Raw genomic sequence first — 22,159 nt, forward strand, 5'->3', positions numbered from 1 at the left:
TATGTGATTCTGTTATGATGTACTAAATATTTTCATATGAATGTACTGTATGGTGATTACACCGGTGAGAAACGGATCGAAACTAAGATGTGAAAAGAGAAAACAAAAGGGAAAAAAAGGGTTTCACTTTTGGATCACAATGGTTCAATATATAACTTCTTGCTATAGAAGGAGAAGAACTTTGGAGTCATTTCATTTATCTCTATGAGTTATGAAAAAATTGACTCGTTCCTGCCCGTAGACTCATTCGTATCAGACCACGATGTAGTATACATAGAGATGGATGAGAGAGAATAGAAATACTCCTTTTCATTTTGTTGCATTGCAGAAGGTTCAAGACGAGAATGAATAAAAAATATTGAATGGAATATATATTGTGAATAGAATCTGGTCAATGGAAGGCAGAAAGTGCACTTCCCTCCCCTTAAATTGTTCCATCGATGTTATTCAATAGGTGATTCGAGGATTAGATAGGAACTTTGAAAACTCGAGATCGAGCGATCATGCATTTACCTATATTGAATCGATTCTGTCCAGTTTCAAATATTTGTTCCAACAACGAATCTTCGGAACCCTATTTTTTTTTTAAAGGATGATGGATGAAAAATTGTCCCCAATTCATCGTATACCTTTTGATCATATAGGGTGCTCGAAAATGGTCGAAATAGTGAAATAGGAGGATCGCTATGACTATAGCCCTTGGAAAGTCTTCTAAAGAAGAAAAAACTTTATTTGATACTATGGATGACTGGCTACGCAGAGGCCGTTTCGTTTTTGTGGGTTGGTCCAGTCTATTGCTCTTTCCTTGTGCCTATTTTTCCTTAGGTGGATGGTTCACGGGTACAACCTTTGTGACTTCATGGTATACTCACGGATTGGCCAGCTCCTATCTGGAAGGTTGTAATTTCCTAACTGCCGCAATTTCTACTCCTGCTAATAGTTTAGCACATTCTTTGCCGCTATTATGGGGTCCTGAAGCACAAGGAGATTTGACTCGTTGGTGTCAATTAGGTGGTCTATGGACCTTCGTTGCTCTTCACGGTGCTTTCGGTCTAATAGGTTACATGTTATGTCAATTTGAACTTGCTCGATCTGTACAATTGCGACCTTATAATGCAATTGCATTCTCTGCTCCAATTGTTGTCTTTGTTTCTATATTTTTGATCTATCCATTGGGACAGTCTGGTTGGTTTTTCGCACCTAGTTTTGGTGTAGCAGCTATTTTCCGTTTTATCCTCTTCTTTCAAGGTTTTCATAAATGGACCTTGAATCCATTTCATATGATGGGAGTTGCCGGAGTATTGGGTGTTGCTCTTCTATGCGCTATTCACGAGGACTAATTGAAAGAATGACGATTTGGAGAAGCAAAATTATTTTCCCCCTTTAGTCGGAAGTTTGGGTGGTTCTCGGAAGAAAATAGCGAAAAAGATTATCCCTAGGGTCGATACCAATAGGAATGTATAAACCAATGCTTCCATAGATTTGATTTGATCGTAATTTACAATTATGGAGATAGCTTTCGTACTAATATTTATTAGAGAAGAGATAGGAGCAATATCATACCACTTGTCTTTTAGTAGTTGGATCTTCCTGCTTCCCAAAGAGTGCCTCCAAAGTAGTCCAAACTTTCAATTTGTATTGGTGCATGTTTCAACATGAAATAATAATTCTAGAGAAATTGGTAAGCATAGGAGACAGAAGGCCTCATCCATGCAGTTGAAATATTTGGATTTTTCAACTGTGTAATTTTCTTCAATATCCATTACCATGGCTATTTGATGTAAGCCTCTACTTATGAGTTAAGGTAGAACCTTTGGCTTCCATTCGAAATTTATATTGCATGAAAATTGTAGAAGGTAGAAACTCCTTTCTTTCTGATACTCCATGCGAAATTGTAGGTTAACTTGCCGAGGTTGAATCTAGCTAGAAAAAAATGACCAAATTTTGCAAGGAAAGAAGAAAGAAAATTGATAGAGGAGAATTCCAATTCTATTCATGCACAAAAAGGGAAATTATGAGAGAATACATGTCGATACAATATATTTTACATCGTTGAAATAATATAGTAGTGAGTCTATTAGTGAATCTAGAAAGATATGAACATGCACTGAAGAACACCGACACCTAGTCCTAGTTAATCGTCCATGTAATCAGTAATTAAATATCTCATGTGAGTGGTGATAATAAAACTAATGCATGCATTTGTGGAGTTCCCTCATAATAATAATGAGGCTTTCATGTATGACTCGACTCACTAGTCGAACTAAAGTACAATTAATGTTTGTTATCTCCAATACTTAGGAGCTCTCTTGCATCTAAAAGAAGATAAGTAAAAAAACATTGAATATATTCATCACTAATTCTTCATCCATCCATTTCTACATTTCACTGTCATGTAAATAACCTTTGTGAAGATAATAAGTTACCTTTCCATAACCATCTTAATTACAATCGTAGATTTTAGGAATATTTTGGAATCTAATTTACAAGACCCATCAATTTTTTTTTAACTGTATTCATGATTTACTTTTGATTTACTTTTGGTTCATTTATTTATGTAGTTCACCATCCTTTAAAGGAATTTTGTGAATATGATAAGCTATATTTCCACAACTATCCTTACCTTGTTTATAGGTTTTGAGAATATTTTGGAATCTAATTGACAAGAGCGAGGTTGGAAAAATTGAACTCACTTTTCTTTGTGATATTCAAAAATATTCTTGAAATCTACAATCTAGATAGGTTCAAATACAATCTTGTTAAGTTCAACCTAAATGGTCTAATGTTCCTAGACCATTTAGTTATTTCTATGGCCAGGCTGAGTGCATCCTTTATTTCATCTCACACAACGACCCTCTTTATAAAATAATCAGCAATTTGGTTTTAGTTTGTTGTTATATTGTGTGGCACGAGATTACTTGTGAGATTTCCGCATTGTTTGTGGACATCAAGTCTTGAATCTCGAATGTCATAATAGTGTGTTCCTTTTTCATAGAATGAAAAAAGATGCATCTTATATGGGCAACGATTTTTTGTCCGTTTTTCTGCTCAACCATAAAATGTGAAATCATTCTTGAACTTAGTGGATTGTTTATATAACTGTTTAAGAAAAAAATTGATTAGAGAAATTTGGATAATTTAAAATTAAGCAACATGGAGACAATAGTTAAAAATCCCTTTTCATCCTAAAGGAACCTTAAATCTAAGTTTTAGGCCACATGGTGAGTGATTGATGGACAATAAAGATACATAATATGTAGCTATATGGATAGGTATTTCAACATGAAGAAATGCATGTTGAGGGCTCCTGAGCTCAGATAACTAAGGCAGGAGGATCAAAGTTTGGTTCCAACCTCGAATCAAACCATTCAAAAAAAATTGCCATGGTAAAAATTATATAAAGGATGAAGTATTTTCTCTCAACTTAGATAAAATAGCACACAACAATATATTCTATTATTAATGAGGAAATTTACACACATATTTATACAAGCAATAGTCTCAAGATAGGAATTCTATCTTAGACGTACAGTAGTGTGGTTGAGAGATTCTCTCAACCACACACTAAACTAGGAGAAACTAAATTCCTATTATGTAGGAACACCTCAAATGGAGAATTGCAACCATAGACAAGTAGGAATTAATTATTTCTAACTCCCCCCTTTAATGACTACTTGTCATGATAGTCAAATCCACCACCATCAGGCGAATTGCATGTACAGAACCTCCAAAACACAATCTGCCTCCCTCAGATAGATCCACAACTTCTCCGATCTGCCTCCTCTCACAAATCGTCAAACGAAGATGAGGATTCCCGCGGATCCCCTTGAAGGTGAATTGGTGTGATCCCGAGCGAAAAACCCGCGCCCATATGAAATAGGAAACTCTTGGCACGATTTTTCCGTAAAATTCTGCAAAATTCCACACCAGTGCGATTAATGGCCTAACAGACGCGCCAGTTGCGCTTCCTGGCACGACTGTCAGCACAAAAAGCGTGCCAATCCCCTTCTACTCAGAAAATTAAAAATCATCTGAGTCCGAGCTAGGTGTTCTGCAGTCCACCTGCTCAATTGAGCACAAAGCTCTCGTGTACACACGGCCACAAAGGCACCTCAAGCCACAGAGGCGATTCTGCCACAAAGGCAAGCTGGTCACAAAAGCACTTCAGCCACAAAGACTCTATAGATGGTTTCTGGCTCACCACCAACCCTCACTTTACAGTGACAAAAGATGGTTTCAGGCTGACCATAAACCATTACAAAGTGGTTTTAAGATCACCACGAACTTTCAGATGCCTTTAAAACTTACATTTCATTCCACATTTTGGAGTTTCTGGGTACATACAATGACCATTACAACAACTGGACTTGCTTATAACATGCTAGGGAGTCTATTCCACAAACCACACTAATTCAAACAAACATCTACTTTGTTGTCCACCATAAACATTGTCGTTGCTGCTTTACCTCATCTATTCATTGTTCACATCTTGGGCATCCTTGTCTATTCAAATAACTTCTTGGAACTCCATGCTTAACCTGTCATTCATTAGAGTTGCAAATTCTAACAAAATAACTTTTCCTACATTGGGTTAGCTAGGCTCAATAAGGCTCAATAATATTTAAACATGATTCCAAGAAAATACAACATAAACTCTTCAAATTTAATTTCTTTTTCTGCCCAAAGATGATTATTTCCCAAACATAACAACAACTATTTAGAGTTCTACGAAATGCCAGATTTGTGCCTAGCTTCCATCGCCATCAAGGTAACTGCCATCGCTGCCATGCCTTTGTCATAGCCAAGTATATTCCTTCACCATCTACTTAGGAGTGGACTGCCGGCCATCCAATCTCCAAAACAGTAACACATTCACTCAACTCCCACTTGGCTCATCAAGACAAATATTATGCCAATAATATTTGCGATATCATAATAGAAATCGCTAAAACACACAACGAATTGCACAGTCAATCCGACGGCTCGACCTCTCCTACCATTGCGTAGTCCAGACCTACGTGCCAGACCACCGTCACATGCAACACCAGCTCACAACACCACCATCCTAGGCTACTTCCAATTGAACTCGGTTGCTAGCACATAGCAAGTGTTCCGCCACTACGTGATTCCGCCAATGGATGCATCTATCACCCAAGCCACCGGACACCAACCCTGCTCTCGATGCCAACTCACCACGAGCATACGACAAGAAGAAGAAAAAAAAATAGAGAAGAACCTTGGATGGAAGGAGTGGACGGTAGAGCAGAGCACCGCTGGTGAGCAAGACATCAGCTTTCCACAGCTCCGCTTTCGTTCGACGGTAGCGTTCCACAGCTTCTCAGCTCCGCTTTCATTCCATGGCACCACTTAATAGATGACATCTGTCACAAAAAAAAGCATCTCACCTCTCATCAATGAGCCAACATCTCGACAGACGCCCTCAGCAGATCCTCCAACTCAAACTGCTTCTTCCTATCAAAGAACACAAGTTTTACTCCAAAGTCCCTAATCTTCTGGGAAGGCTCTATAAACATTCTCCCCACATAGTGACTCCTAATCAGGCCCTGTTGGAAAGGCACATTTGCCTTGGCAGCATAACCAAGTGCAGCAACAACCCCTGAATCCAAGCTCGTCGACAGAGATCAATCAGCCATCCAACCCTGGCACACCCAAAACAGATCAGAGCAGAGATCTTCTCAAGTCTGCAAATCCCAACAATATCATAGCCATTCTCAATTCTGCCATCAGAAAGATTCGCTTCAAAGAAACAAAGAATGCCTCCTCCAGGAAGCTGAGGGAAAGTGGTGTTGAATTCATGGACAGCCACGATCGGTCTTATCAAGTTTTTCTGAATGAATCATCACGTTCCAGAGAGGTAATTCCTCCATCCAGAAACCATCCATATTGAGCCATTTTCCCTTATAAAAAACACCATTTACCATCACTTTCTAATTTGATCATATCTCTCCAACATAGCCATCGTTCTCACATTTCTCTTCATATGACTTGTAAAGAAGATCGACATCGCCAGCACGAAATGCAACTGCATCTCATTAGCTTCTTCAATTTGCACTGTAGTCAACTGTACACCTGGTGTAGGCCTGAGTGAAGTTGTTGACTCTGAATCTGCTCCATTTTCGTTTTCAAATCAGAGGACGACTAGAAAGAAATTTCCTCTGCATCTCAGTGTCAATTTTCTATGCCGCACTTTGAGAAGAGACGTAGCTCACAAGTGGCTTACCCAGTTGCTAACTTCCCACCAGAAAGGATGCAGTTATTCGAACTGCCTACATCTCTCTCACGCACTCAGAACTCAAACTCTACAGCACTTTAAATTCCACAATGATGATAACTTCTATTCAAAAATTATGGGATACATCACTTGACCTTCGATGCAATAAAACGAGCACACCTGCAAATAGTTCCTGGCACTTCAACTTCAGCTAAGGAGCTCCACAATCACTGCATCCCACATAGTGATCATTGAACAACGCTCTGTCCCACGCACAGGTCAAACACAACTTCCATAAATTCCAATTCACAGATGACGTAGACCTTTGTAGCACTACAAGGCTTCAATTAACAATCAGATCAATTTCCCACATGCAGGCTGGATAATCAATCTATCAATACACAAGCTTTGATGCACGCGCTCGATAGCTCTAATATCAGGCTGATTCCAAGAGGAGATGACTCCACATCACTCCAACTCCTAACTCTCTGATCCGTCCTCCACGCCATGAGAGCGCTGATCAGAATGCATTAATTCAAGACCGATCGGTGCGTTCCTCACCTCCTAACCCTCGCCTATCCCTCAATCTGGCATTGATCCCTCAAACTGGCATCGTTCTTGACCAAGCTCGAGCAAATCTCACACGGGCTCCTCACAGCAGCTGATCACCGACTCCAACTGATCTCAGATCTCTCCGATCGAATGCATGCAACAAACTTGCAGCAATTGCCACGATCTTCTCCGTTTTGCTCTAATCTAAACACCAAATGCCACGATCTACTCCACAGATCCACCGCTTCGGATCTAATCCTGCCTCTTTCACGGCTTGGTTGAAGGAAACTCCATGCCACCAATGCAAAAGATGCCAAACATATTTATTTAGATCTGCCACATTGAAACAGTCTCGATTGTCAACGTCCAGTGCATTGAGGTTTCCCTTCAAAAGAAGTCTATCTTCAAAAGAAAATGTCGATCTACAAAATAACTATTGTCAATCTCCCTAAAGGGCTGCCACGATCTCTTCACAACATAAGCAGCTACACAACACATGAACAACACTAAGCCCTTCAATGCTCAGACAGACTTCAAGCGACCTCATTCAACCAATGTGCAATACTCCATATCACCAGCATGCAGCATGCAGTCTTTCACAACAGGCTACCTTGACTCTGAGAATCTTGTTCGATGGACAAACTTAAGAAACACTAATATAAATGATTTATTTTCCTATGCCTAGGAAGGGCCAGAGGCCCTTACGGGCTCTGAAGCTCTGATACCAAGATAAAATAGCACACAGCAGTATATTCTATTATTAATGAGGAAATTTACACACATATTTATACAACCAATAGTCTCAAGATAGGAATTCTATCTTAGACGTACAGTAGTGTGGTTGAGAGATTGTCTCAACCACACACTAAATTAGGAGAAACTAAATTCCTATTATGTAGGAACAAACTCCTCAAATGGAGAATTACAAGCATAGACAAGTAGGAATTAATTACTTCTAACTAATTTTGTTATCATGCATTTTGTTTTCGACACCAATCAATTTCCCAGCTTAATATGAGGGGGGAATCTTTTATAGTAAATAAACATACATATATAAGAAAAGAGTAGTTTCCTTAGGTTAGCCTTTTATCACCTTAATCTCCATGGTTGGTTTTGGAATATTTTGGAAGTATGATGAACAAGAATAAACTCATATTTATTAAATTTCCAAAATATCATAAAATCTACCATTAACTAATTTAGTTCCTTAGGATGTTAAAAAAATATCCTAAAAAATTAAAAGCATACTTTTTAATGTAATCTTAAAGCTGATAAGAGATATATAATTTTTTTTAAGAGTGTTACCTTGGGTGTGGTTATTTCCGGGAAAAAAATTAATTCGATTATTGAAAGTTCATCGTTCTTGTTTAGAGATTATTTTACTGGTAAGGATTTACGAAACAAATTTCAAAATATTCCTGCGCAAAAAGAAAAAGAAAACAATTGCCACATGAGTAAGAAAAAGAAAACAATTGCCACATGAGTGAGTCCGCATCAACATGGAAAATCTTGTTTTGATGTGATCTAACATTTTTATCAAGTTAAAGCGTGGAAAACGAAACATTTAATTTACATTAACATATATAAATATTTACTCCCAAATATTTTATAATATAATCATTCGTCATGCCCTTTAGCCATTTTAATATGAATGATCCCATTAAAGGTGTGAATGTTTTGCCTTTCTATGATATAATCTTTCTTTCTATCCATAGATTACTAAGGAATTATTTTTTACAAAATGTGTTCTTTTATAGATGGAGATGGAGAAAGGAGGAAACAACACAATAATACAATATAATTTTTCTTTCTATCCATAGATTACTAAGGAATTATTCTTTACAAAATGTGTTCTTAGGAAATATTTTTTACAAAATGTGATTTTTTATAGATGTAGAAAGGAGGAAACAACACAATAATACAATTTGGTAATCTTAGCTCACACATGCATGTCTAACACTTTCTAAATTAAAAGTTTAGCATCAATGACACTTCCTAAATATATGTAAACTATCTAAAACTAAAGGCTCACTGAGTGTAACTAGAGAAGTTATCTTCAATACTCACACTTAATTACTACCACTAATTTTGTTGGTCTAACTCTTATCTAGGTTTGCAATACCTAAGTTTTCTCTATGAAAATCAAATCCATCTCTTTTCAATGGATTTGTGAATATGTAAAACATGTAATTTTGCATCAATGATTAAAAAATGTAATTTTGCATCAATGATTAATGACGTGTTTCCTATGTTTCCTCTTAGAAGATTATAGGTTACATTGTAAGAGATAGGGTATATAAACCTCTATAAACTTATTTAATCAAATCGCTAAGATTATAGGTTACATTGTAAGAGATAGGGTATATAAACCTCTATAAACTTATTTAATCAAATCTAACAACTAGATCTCAAATTGTTGGTGGTGTTGTTTTGTTGTTGTTGTAGATCTCAAAATTATTATTGTTGTTGTTGATGAATCGAATCTAACAAATTGTTGTTGTTATAATATTTTATACCACAATTTATATCACAACAATGGGTAAAACATGTAATTTTGCATCAATGATTAATGACATGTATTTCTTTTGTTTCGTCTTAGAAGATTATAGGTTACATTGCAAGGGATAGAGGTTTAGAGTATATAAACCTCTATAAATTTATGTAATCAAATCAATCAATGTTTGAATCAAATCAAATCAATCAATGTGTAAGATAGTTTATTTTTTCTTAAAAAAACCAAGAATATAATATATTAATTAAATATATAAATACATAATAATCTTAAAATTAAATTATTATTATTATTTATCAAAATATCTTATAAAAATAAACATAAATAACAATATATACCATACATAATATGTAATCAAATCAATAAATTTATGTAATCAAATCAAACATAAATAACAATATATACCATACATAATATGTAATCAAATCAATAAATTTATGTAATCAAATCAATCAATGTGTAAAGTAGTTATTTTTTCTTAAAAAAACAACAATATAATATATTAATTAAATATATAAATATCTAATAATCTTAAAATTAGATTATTATTATTATTTATCAAAATATCTTATAAAAATAAACATAAATAACAATATACAAAATATATAATTTTGTATAACCGAAATATAATATTAATTATATATAATTTATCAAAAATCATAAAATAATATTAATTACAATAAAAAAAATTAAAATAATTTTATCAAAATTTCAAAAATATTAATTCATTTTGTTGATATATTTATTTCTTTATCGATATCGATATTTGTTTTCCATATACATATCTATAATATTATCGATATCGATATTTGTTTTCCATATACATATCTATAATATATCCAAAACGCTCTTGATAATTACATTTAGCATTTGTTTCATCACATAGGCTTTTAAAAAATCATAATCGTGACTCTCTTTTTTACCCATGGCGGGTGGTCTTTGGTTGTGTATGTTCTTTTTGATTTCCTTGTTCACAACATGGATTTAAAAAATCATAATCGTGACTCTCTTTTTTACCCATGGTGGGTGGTCTTCGGTTGTGTATGTTCTTTTTGATTTCCTTGTTCACAACATGGATTAAAAAAAAATAGAACTCATAAAAATGTGAAGCACTCTACCTTGCCATAATTTAAATAATTTAATGTGATTTCCTTTCACAATATGGATTCAAAAAAAATAGAGCTCATAAAAATGTGAAGCACTATGCCTTGCCATAATTTAAATAATTTAATGTGTACTTATTATGATTAGTGTAAACCAAAGCAACACAATAAGGAAATGAATTAGAACGGAACTAAAATTATGAATTAGAACATAATAAGGAAATGAATTAGAACGGAACTAAAATTAGGAAGTATAAATCAAAATTCTAGAATCCTAAATCTTATTTTCCAATACCATAGATAAGTTTTTAGATTTTTTTAACTTTTTTAAGATTTTAGAATGTGATCTCTTTTTTGAATTTTGAATTTACTATATAATTTGAATCACCCATCCATAACTTTCATAACATTTTGAATCACCAATCCATAACTTTCATAACATTCATCATGTATCTTAAACGCTTATATCCTCACATTAACATTTCCCTATACATAACATTCATCATGTATCTTAAACACTTATATCCTCACATTAACATTTCCCTATACAAATAGATAAGTAAATTACATTCATACAAACTACATTCATCATGTATCTTAGATGCTTATATCCACATATTAACATTTCCCTATACAAATGGATAAGTAAATGGCACGAGGAACCCAAATTTTAACCAGTGACCCTTATATATGGTCCGACAACGCACTTAAATATATAAGAAACTGCGTATATATGAATAATCTTTTTAAACATCACACATATATCATCACAAATTACAACAAATACTATTTAATTAAGTGCATATTCATTTTATTTTTTAATTAATACAATTTAATGTCCTCATTCCTTGTATATGGTGCGACAACGCACTTAAATATATAAGAAACTGCGTATATATGAATAATCCTTTTAAACATCACACATATATCATCACAAATTACAACAAATACTATTTAATTAAGTGCATATTCATTTTCTTTTTTAATTGATACAATTTAATGTCCTCATTTAACATAGGCCTATAGGCCATTGGATATTTGTGCATATCTATCACATCATCACTTATTTGTATTTCAAATTAAATAATTATTTTACAATTAGGCCCATATTCATTTCTATCTTCAATTGATATAATTAAATATCAATATGTATTTCAAATTAAATAATTATTGTACAATTAGGCCCATATTCATTTCTATCTTCAATTGATATAATTAAATATCAATACTTAAGATAAGTGTAATCAATTATTTTAAAAATGAAATAATAATCAATTATTTTTAAAATGAAATAATAATGCTTAAGATAAGTGTAATCAATTATTTTTAAAATTAAATAATAAAGCTATAGAAAATGAATTCCATAGATTAATTTAATTAATTATTTTAAAAATGAAATAATAAAAAACTATAAAAATGAATTCCATAGATAATTTTAATCACTTATTTTAAAAATGAAATAATAAAAAACTATAAAAATGAATTCCATAGATTAACTTAATCCATTATTTTAAAAATGAAATAATAAAAATCTATAGAAAATGAATTCCATAGATTAATTTTATGAATGATGAGCCACATACACCAAGAAAAGGTATAATGATTAATAAGTGGATCATGCACCATTTCATGGTTTCCCTATGAAGTACATATCTAGGTATGTTATTACCAAGAAAAGGTATAATGATTAATAAGTGGATCATGCACCATTGCATGGTTTCCCTATGAAGTACATATCTAGGTATGCTATCTCCATGGTGATGCATTAATCCTCTAGACCTTGTTGAGATACTTTTTTTCATTAATATTTATTAGGAAGTGCATTGATCCACATCACCATCTATCTTAAAACATCAAATCTGCCAAGTTCAACATCTTTGGAAACGAAGGTGGACGCATCATCATGGGTACACCATGAATGCATGTGTTCTTTAGAGGGATTTCATTCTAATACAAGCATTTGCACTTCATGGCACAAGATTTAGGGAGTTGCTCATTCGACTTACAAATTAAACATAATTTCTAAATATGAATTGCTAACCTACAACCCTAAAATGGTGTGATGTAATATCTTCTTCCTATGTCATATAGTAATGACCACCTTCATGCTTAAGCAGTGTGAGAGTTGATTCTCTTAAACCTAGCAAGAAACCTTAAACCTAGACCTGCCAGGTAGCATAAATTCTCAAATTTTTGTAATATTGTGTGAGTTCTTGCATTGTTGTTAACAAGTGAGATGTAATCAGTGGCCTCCCATATGAAAATGGGTGTGTCAAGTCTACCACTCCCTCATGCGTGAAAGCCTCATGTGCTTAAATAGATCACCCTTAAATAGATCACCCACTACAAAAGTATTGGGTTTCGAAAAAAATAACAAAAGTATTGGATTTCGAAAAAAATAACATAAGATGAGTTGAGTGAAATGATTTCTATAATGCTTGAATTGAGTTGATCACCTTAACAACTATCTAAAACATACATACATGAAATTATCTACACATTTTAGAAACAGAACAAAAATAGTGTACAAAAAATAAATAGGGTCTTGCAAAACAACCTTGTTGTCACCCTCTCTATCTCTGCTTCTGTTGGTTTGGTTTCACCACCCATGCACTTTGTCCCATGACTTTGACTTCATCACTAGCCCAGCCTTCACCACCCATGAACTTTGTCCCCATGGCTTCGACTTCATCACTAGCCAAGCCTTCATTCATTCACTCTATTACATAAGTAGTTTGAGCATTAGACGTTGTATCATGCTAACAAGTTGTGAACCCAACCTACAAGTATAGGGAACAATGTATCAATACATTTACACTAAGCCTAACCCATTTATTCATATCCATAACCAAATCGTGAATTTATTAACCAAGCCAATAGTTTATGGCTCTCATATTATATTTTAGCATTAGAAACAATTCTATAGAAATAATAATAGAAACACACATAGAAACAATGTTTTACCTAGAAAACTATATTCAAGGAAAAACCATCCAATAATAGATATTATTACCAAGTAGACCACTATTCCTACATCCTAAGCGTTTAGGGCACAACTACTCACATTATAGTGGAGAATCCCCGAACATTTTAAAAGCTTCATTACATGTAATACCATAGGTTCAATACCTTTGGTCATTAATATAAGGTGCCCAAAAAGACAACTATTAATGTAACAACCTTAATTTTCATTGAGTCCAAGTTTATCTAATTTAAATCATAAATAATTTTATATTAATCTTTTTAAAATCATTTTAAAGGCTAAGTGGAATTCTGAACAAGTTGTACAAATGGGCTATGAAATTCATTATTGACAAAATAACATGCTTTTACACTTTATACACCCCATAGGGCTATGTCAATATGCAATGGATTGTGAAGCCAATTCATTCCACTCGACCTTTTGTAGTCGAATCCACTTGAACCCGTGCAATTCCTCTTCATGTGTCAAAGAGCAAGTATTATTTATAAACAATTATTTTTTATTTAATAAATCAAAATTTGCTTATTCTCTTTTAATGTCATCTATTTCTTGAAAATAAATTAATAATGAACTTATATTACATGGTGTTAATTGATAATCTCTTTTAATCCTTAAAAAATAACCATAAGTCAATTATTATTGCTTATTGCATTGCATTTACTGATATTATGCGTTCCTCCTCCAAACTGGACTTTCCACTTCCAAAAACATATATGGTATTGATTTCTCCTCCAAAAACATATTTGGTATCATATTCCATAGATAAATATGAAATCTACATATCAACACTTATCAACATCAAAATCTGAATCTATCACATTGATCAAAATCTGAACACATTAGTGTAAAGAGGATATTTGATGTTTTGAACCTATCACATTGATCAAAATCTGAACACATTAGTGTAAAGAGGATATTTGATATTTTTCTTTGGTGTTTTCATAATTTTAGGTTCATTTTATTTGAAATAGAAATTTTAAGATATTATGTCTACACAATTAAACTTTTCCAAAAGTTTTCCATGATACTGAATCCTTTGTACATTAAAAAAATATTATTTAAACAAAAAAACATTATCATAGTACCAATTAGGGTCAACCTAAAAAAATATTATTTAAACAAAAAAACATTATCATAGTACCAATTAGGGTCAACCTAATTCAGTTGAAAATCCAAACTAATTTATTTTCATTTTGATATCATAAATTGCAAGGTAAATATCAATCACTATGCATTAAGTCAATGATTGGTTTATTGCATTTCCATCCTATCTCTTGAATCATTTTATTGTCATCCAACCAACAAAATGGAAAAACAATAAATCAATCATTGACTTATTGCATGGTTGTTAATTTGTCAAATTCCAATAGGTATTTCATTATTATAAACATACTAAAATTATATATATAATATAAATATACTTAAGTTATATATTGTATAAAGTATAAGTATTATAATGTTGTATAACCTACCGGGCAGGACAGGGTTCAGGCTTTACAAATTTTACAAATTTGAAATTTTATCGATTTTTAAATGGTGATATTTATTATTCAGAGGTTCAGGCAACTAGTTTGCATTGAAATTTGCAACAAATATCATTAGACGGGGCTACATTCCAGCCATGTTTTTCCTTAGCCACCAATAAATAACGGATAGTGAATTTTTTTAAGTTAATGTTTCCTAAATTCCATCCATTAATGATCATCGGTGTGGGTTTGTGTATGCATTTCTACACAAGTGTTCAGACGGTGCTACGTTCCAGCAGTGTTTTTCCTCCGCTACCAAAATAGAACGGATAGTGATTTATTTTTTAAAGTTAATGTTGCCTAAATCCCATCCATTAATGATCATCGGTGTGGGTTTGTGTATGCATTTCTACACAAGTGTTCAAAATCTTATATCTTCCTGATAATACACCCATCCATTAATGATCATCGGTGTGGGTTTGTGTATGCATTTTTACACAAGTGTTCAAAATCTTATATCTTCCTGATAATACATGTTATAGGAGTTTCCCACTTGAATGTTTATAATTATTTATTGATGGTTTTTTGTATTGATGGTTTTTTCTTTTTAATTCTCTAGAAGTGTATCGCCTATCATAACATTAATCATGACAATGAGACCATTGTTCTGTAGTCGATGGTAGATGATAGTCGGCATAATTTAGTAGGAAATAAATTTCAATCGATTGAGTTAATATTCAATCTACGCTCAACCAATGTATAGAGTGCAACCTTTGGTTATGAAATTGACAAGATTTCATTTTTTTCTCGAACATGTAATGTTTGAAAATAGGAAAAACAGTGATATGCAATAAAATAGCAAATTTTCACCACAAAAATTTCAAAATAATTAGAACACACCCAAAATAATCATAAATATGGAAGCAACTGAGCCATTTTATTATATACTGGTGCAAGAGTAGAAAATATGGAAGGAATGCACCTTGGCTTGCCTCAAAGGCAAGCGAAGAAAAGATTGGTGAAGCACCTTGGCTTGCCTCAAAGGCAAGCGGAGAAAAGATAGGTGAAGCAATGAAAATGTAGACCTACAATCAATTCACCAATTGTTGCACTGCGTATTGCCCAACAATTTTGCACCGTATGTTGCAAAGATATGGCTGAAAATCCCACCTCTAGTGCTCAGAAAAGTCTACAAAAATTTTTCTAGTCTCCTTAGGAAAAACTAACAAAACCGAGAATTGGTTTGGCCTGGTTTTGACCTTCCAAAATGACCCCCAAAATTCCCTACGCCCTCCAAAATTGTTGAAGCACACTGCCTATCAATACACCAACGAAATCCTCCTCAAACACTCCGGAAATGTAGCAAATCACCTCCACTAACATTTCCCCTATTTCTCCCGTCAAGGAACAACTCGAGTCGCCGAGTCTCCACTACCCACGTGTGTCCAATCTCTTCCTTCTATGCTGGCCCCAGGAAGTGCAAAATCCCCACTCAAGAAAGCTCTTTCCTACAGCCCAAAAACTCACCCAAATGGAAAAAAATCACCAAATCTTCTTTCTCGTAATTTCTCCCAACAATAGCTCCCCTGAAAAATGCACAAGATGTCAACTTGGTTTCTCCCACTGTGTCCTCCAGAAATACCCACCACCTGGAGGCATTTGTATTTATTTCTCCCAACAATAGCTCCCCTGAAAAATGCACAAGATGTCAACTTGGTTTCTCCCACTGTGTCCTCCAGAAATACCCACCACCTGGAGGCACTAAATACAAATGTTGGAAACCACACTAAAAATAACCTTCAGAAGATTATGGATGAACCTCTCTAGGGTGGCACTCGAAGTCCCCCAAAGAAAGGGTGAGTTCTTCACTTGGAAAAATCGTGCTAAACAATAAGTGACTTGGTTAAGTAGCTCGAGCAACTAAGAATAAATTCTATATGCCAAAGATGATCAAATGAAGAGTGATTCCTTCCTTTTATAGATTTCGTGGAGTCTTTTTCCCTCCTCTTTCCCTCCTTCGTGGGTCCCTCACTAAGCCTTTGATTTCCCTCTCATACATTTCGAACCATTGGCTTAGGGAGTGTGTATTTCCTTATGTGGGTGGCCCCCACATGCTACTAACCAAACCAAAATAACTTCCTTCTACTCCTAAGTCTTTTAATAAAAATCGAATGGGCCCCATCTCCTCCAAAATTGGCCCCAAAATGTAGAAAGTAATCGTGTTTCAAAATAGTTTAGGAAGGGACGTTACAGTCCCCCTTCCCAAATGTTGTTTGTCCTCAGGAAACTTCAATGTTGGATGCTCAAGTATACGTTTTCCCTCCCAAGTAGCATCCTCATCTGGAAAGCTCTTCCAACGCACCAAGTATTCTCTGATTATCCTACTTCTGAGCTTCCTTTCCCTGGTTTCCAAGATGGCTTCCAGTTCTAAAGCTAGATGGCCCTCATCATCAAGTGGAGGCAACTCCACATCTTTTGTAACTTGTTGCCCCAACACCCTCTTGAGGCATGAAACATGGAAAATATTGTGGATGTTGCCCCTTAATGGTAGCTCCAACTCATAAGCTACCTCACCAACCATCTTGATCACCTTGTAGGGCCCATAAATTCTTGGTTGCAACTTTTCAATCCCTTTTTATTTCAAAGTGGATTGTCAGTACGGCTGTAATCAAAGGTACACCAAGTCCCCCTCCTTAAAATGCCTCTCAACTTCTTGCTTGTCATCATATATCTTTTGCGTATTATGAGTTGTCTATAAATTATCCTTAAGAGACTTGAGGATATAATTTCTCTTTAGGAATTCCAATATTTGGCCTTTGGGGCCCAATTGTCTCCAAAAATGATGTCAGAAAAAGATAAAGCATCATAACCATATAGAGAATGGAAAGGAGTCATAACAATGGACATATGATGTGTGGTGTTGTAGCAGTACTCTACCAAGTGCATCCATCGAATCCATGCCCTTTGTTGCACTGTGACATAGTTCCTTAGATAACCCTCTAGCCATTTGTTTACCCTCTCTATTTGGCCCCCAGTATGTGGATGGTAACTGGTGCTCGGGGTGAGATCTATGCCCACTAGCCTAAAACGATCTTGCCAGAATCCCCCCATAAATTGGTTGTCTCGATCACTAACTATAGTCTTAGGGAGTCCGTGCAGGTGGAAGACCTCCCTAGAGAACAACTCTTCAACTTGAGAAGCTGAATACCATGTCAGAATTGTAAAGAAATGTGAAAACTTGGTCAATCGGTTGACCACCACAAAAATTCAATCCTTCCCTTGCACCGAGGGAAGCCCCATGATGAAGTCCATAGAGATACTCTCCCATTTCCCCTTAGGAATGGGAAGAGGCTGCAACAATCCTATTGGATGTGTCAACTAGCCCTTATTCCTTTGACAGGCCTCACACTCCTGCACATATCTCAATATGCCCCCCTTGAGGCCCTTCCAGGTGAAGCACTCTCTCACTGCCATGTAGGTCTTTTTGAATCCCCGGTGCCTAGACAAAGGGGAATCATGAGTTGCACGAAGGATATGCTCCCTCAACTATGACCTCAAAACCAAAAATATGTGCCCCTTGTAGTATATAAGCTCTTCCATCACCCTGTAGCGCTCAACTTCATAACTTCCCTCCAAGATCTCGCTTGCCCGACGATCCTTTGAGTACTCCACCAATAGTTGTGCCTCCCCTCATGGTAGATGCTCATGAGTGAAAGTCTTATGGGTCTCCAGGATAGTGTATCGGCTACCACATTGTTCTTCCCCTGCACATACACAATATCAAAATCATAGGCCTACACCTTGTTGACCCATCTCTGTTGTCTATCGTTGAGGCCCTATTTCCCCATGAAGTGGAGAATACTGTTGTGATCTATCTTCACCCAAAACTACCCACCAAGTATTGTCGAAACATGGCCAATGCATGCATGATGACCAACATCTCCTTATTGTATATGGAATATGACCTCTCATAAGGTAGGAGCTTCTAACTCTCGAAAGCAATGGGGTGCCCACCTTGGGACATGACTTCCCCGATCCCCTCACTCGATGCATCACACTCCAATGTGAATGGTTGCGTGAAGTATGGGAGTGCTAATACCGGGAAAAAAATCATCACCTCCTTGAGGCATTCGAATGATGTCTGAGCTCCATCTGTCCATGCAAAATCCCCCTTCTTTTTCAGATTGGTGAGGGGTGTTGCCAACTGTGAGAAACCCTTAACGAACTTCTGATAATAAGTGAAAATGCCCAAGAACTCTCTCAGTGCTATCACATCTCTAGGTATTGGCCAATCCTGAATGGCCCTAATATTATACTCATGCACCTGGACCCCATCTGCGTCGATGATGTGTCCCAGGTATAGCATCTCTGTTAGTCCAAACTCACACTTGGACACCTTGGCTTATAATTGTTTCTCCTCCAAGATATGCAACACCGCCTCTAGGTGCTACAAGTGCTCCTCCCATGTCCTGTTGTAGATCAATATATCATCAAAGAATACCAACACAAATATCCTCAGTTGACCTCTAAACACATGGTTCATGCATGACTAAAAGGTAGTAGGTGCATTGGTCAACCCAAAGGGCATGACCAAAAACTCAAAATGTCCATAATGACATCTGAAAGTTGTCTTCGGCATATCCTAATCCCTCACCCAAATCTGATGATACCCAAAACAGAAATCTATCTTAGAGAAGTACTTGGCTCCTCTAAGCTCATCCATCAACTCAACAATATGTGGAATGGGATATTGGTTCTTCAATGTCTTCTTTTTGAGGGCCCTGTAGTCAATGCACATGCATGGAGTTCCATCTTTCTTCTTCAGCAGGACGACTAAAGAAGAAAATGGACTAGAACTCGGTCTGATGTGGCCCAAAACCAATAACTCATTGATGGCCCTCTCAATCTCATCCTTATAGGCTTTGGGATGCCTACGGATGCAGTAATGACTTCCTGCACACCAGGCTCCAACTCTATAGTGTGCTCAAACCCCCTGTTAGGTGGTTGCCCTAGTGTTATATCTCCAAAATCTACCAGATACCTATACAGTATATCATGTATGTTTGGATGTGGTGGCTTGGGCCGTCCCACAACCTCTGAAATCATCAACTCTACTTCCCATGCTATGTCCCCATGCCTCAAACTAGCCTCCATCCTGTGGGCTGAAAATGTCTGTTAAGGATATGAATGCATGCTCGAAAGAACCACTAGTTTACCATCTGGCCAAGTAAAATCCATCTCTAGTTTCCTCCAGTGGATGGTAACCGGACCAAGGGAATATAACCATTGGACACCCATCACCACATTAGTGTCTGGTACATTCACCATGAAGAAATGTCCTGTCATCGAATAGTTCCCCATGGTCAATGTCAAAGTGGTAACATATCGTGTGCATTACATATTTTTGTCTCTTAGTACTAGAATTGAAAACCCCTCAAAATCTGTAGTGGTGATGCCTCTCCTCTGGAAAATTTGAGCATCAATAAAATTGTGTGTGGCCCCACTGTCTACTAAGATTGAGACACATTACCCCTGCACTATGCCTCTGATCCTCATGGTCAAAAATTTGGGAACCCCACAAAAAGAGGCTAGCATTCCTTCGAATGGTGAAAATATGCTCCCCAATGTGGTGGTGGTGGTGGTACCCTCTCTGTCGAACCCTCACTGTCTCCCCCACCAAATTCCAACTCCACCTCATCCTCCTTATCGTTATCGGAGAATACCTCGATATAATGGGCCTTGCCTACTGTGCACCAATGGCCCGGTGCCCATGGCTCACGACATGTAAAACACAACTTCCTCCTCTTGAGGTCTCTCCTGGTCTCATTGTCCAGCTTCCCTCACCCTTGGGCTTCTCCTTGCTCTGGGGAAGCTCTAGTGTCACTCCCCTTCTTAGGGTAGGGAGTGCGTGGTGGAAAGGGTACCCGCATCTTGGGCATGGATCCCTACAAATATCTCATACAAGTCATGACCTCCAATAGAGTAGAGGGTTTGCGTGACTTCACCAATCTACATAGTAGCTCTATCAGCCTGTCTACAAATGTGTATACTCACCTAGAATCTAACAAATCTGGTACCATGACCGAGACCCTCAGGAACTCTGAAATATAATGCTCTAGATGTCATGTCTACTTGAGCTGGGTCAACTCCCTGAAGTGGTTCTCTGGATCCCTCCGACAAAAATTCTCCACTACTCTCCATTTGAAATCCTCATAGGAGGTCATGCTAGCATGCCCCTGAGTGGACAAGCAATGAAACCGCCAGTCATGTCCCTCCCCCTCCAAATGCAAAGTGGCCATTTTAATGGCCTCTATCTCCATCATCATGTTGAGCTAGAAATCAGTGCCAACTTATCCAACCAAGCACATGTTGTGCACTTAGTTGTGCCATCGTATCTGGGGAAGTACATCTTCCCCATGGTGCATTGTAAGTCATAGTTATGCATGCCATGGCCTCCATATCTCCTCTCCTTCTCATTCTACTTACGCTGGAAAGAATCTCTAAAAGATAGTGCTTCTCTAAATTCTGCGCCTAAATACTTGTCCATGAATTTATAAAATGTGCATTAACATATTCAAAAACAAATAGCTTATGTATAATTCATACATGTCAATTATAGTATAAATTAGTTCTTTATATATATATATTAATCTTTATTAAATATAATAAATTATAGGAACCATATCGGTCGAACCATTACGTATACTGGAACGTAGAGTTCGACAACTCAGAAATCGTCTAGTAGACCAAGTTAAGGTCCAGTGGGACAAGTATAGTCCTGGATCAGCTACTTGGGAAGATACGGAAATCATATGTCAAAAATACCCCAACTTGTGTCAATTTTGAAGAACTTTAAACCATGTTTTGTATATATTTGCTTTACTTTAAATCAGAGACTCAGAACCATTTTGAAATGATCATATATAAACGTGAAATTTTATGACATAATATCTGTTTAATTCCGCTAGTACATGAATACCAAGACAGAACATGTTATTGATCTTACTAAATTATAGTTATCAAAGTAAAGTTTAAATATTTGAGTAATTTTGCTTCTGACAGGAATTAAGATATTATAATTTTGTTTCATTTATGCATATCAATATATTAATATGATAATTTATTATATATATTAATTTTTAATATGGTTCTTTAAATTAGTTTAGTCAATATTTAATATTGCCTATCGTCTTGCACTGCCACCTCACTTGCATAAAGCTCATAATGTATTTTATGTATCTGTATTAAGGCATTACATAGCTGACCAATCTCATAACCTTCAATGGAAGGAACTACAGGTATCAGACGAAG

This window comes from Pinus tabuliformis, chromosome X (genome assembly GCF_031772625.1).
Source record: "Pinus tabuliformis cultivar Carrire ecotype Pingquan chromosome X, CPIR1, whole genome shotgun sequence".
In the NCBI taxonomy this organism is placed as follows: domain Eukaryota; kingdom Viridiplantae; phylum Streptophyta; class Pinopsida; order Pinales; family Pinaceae; genus Pinus; species Pinus tabuliformis.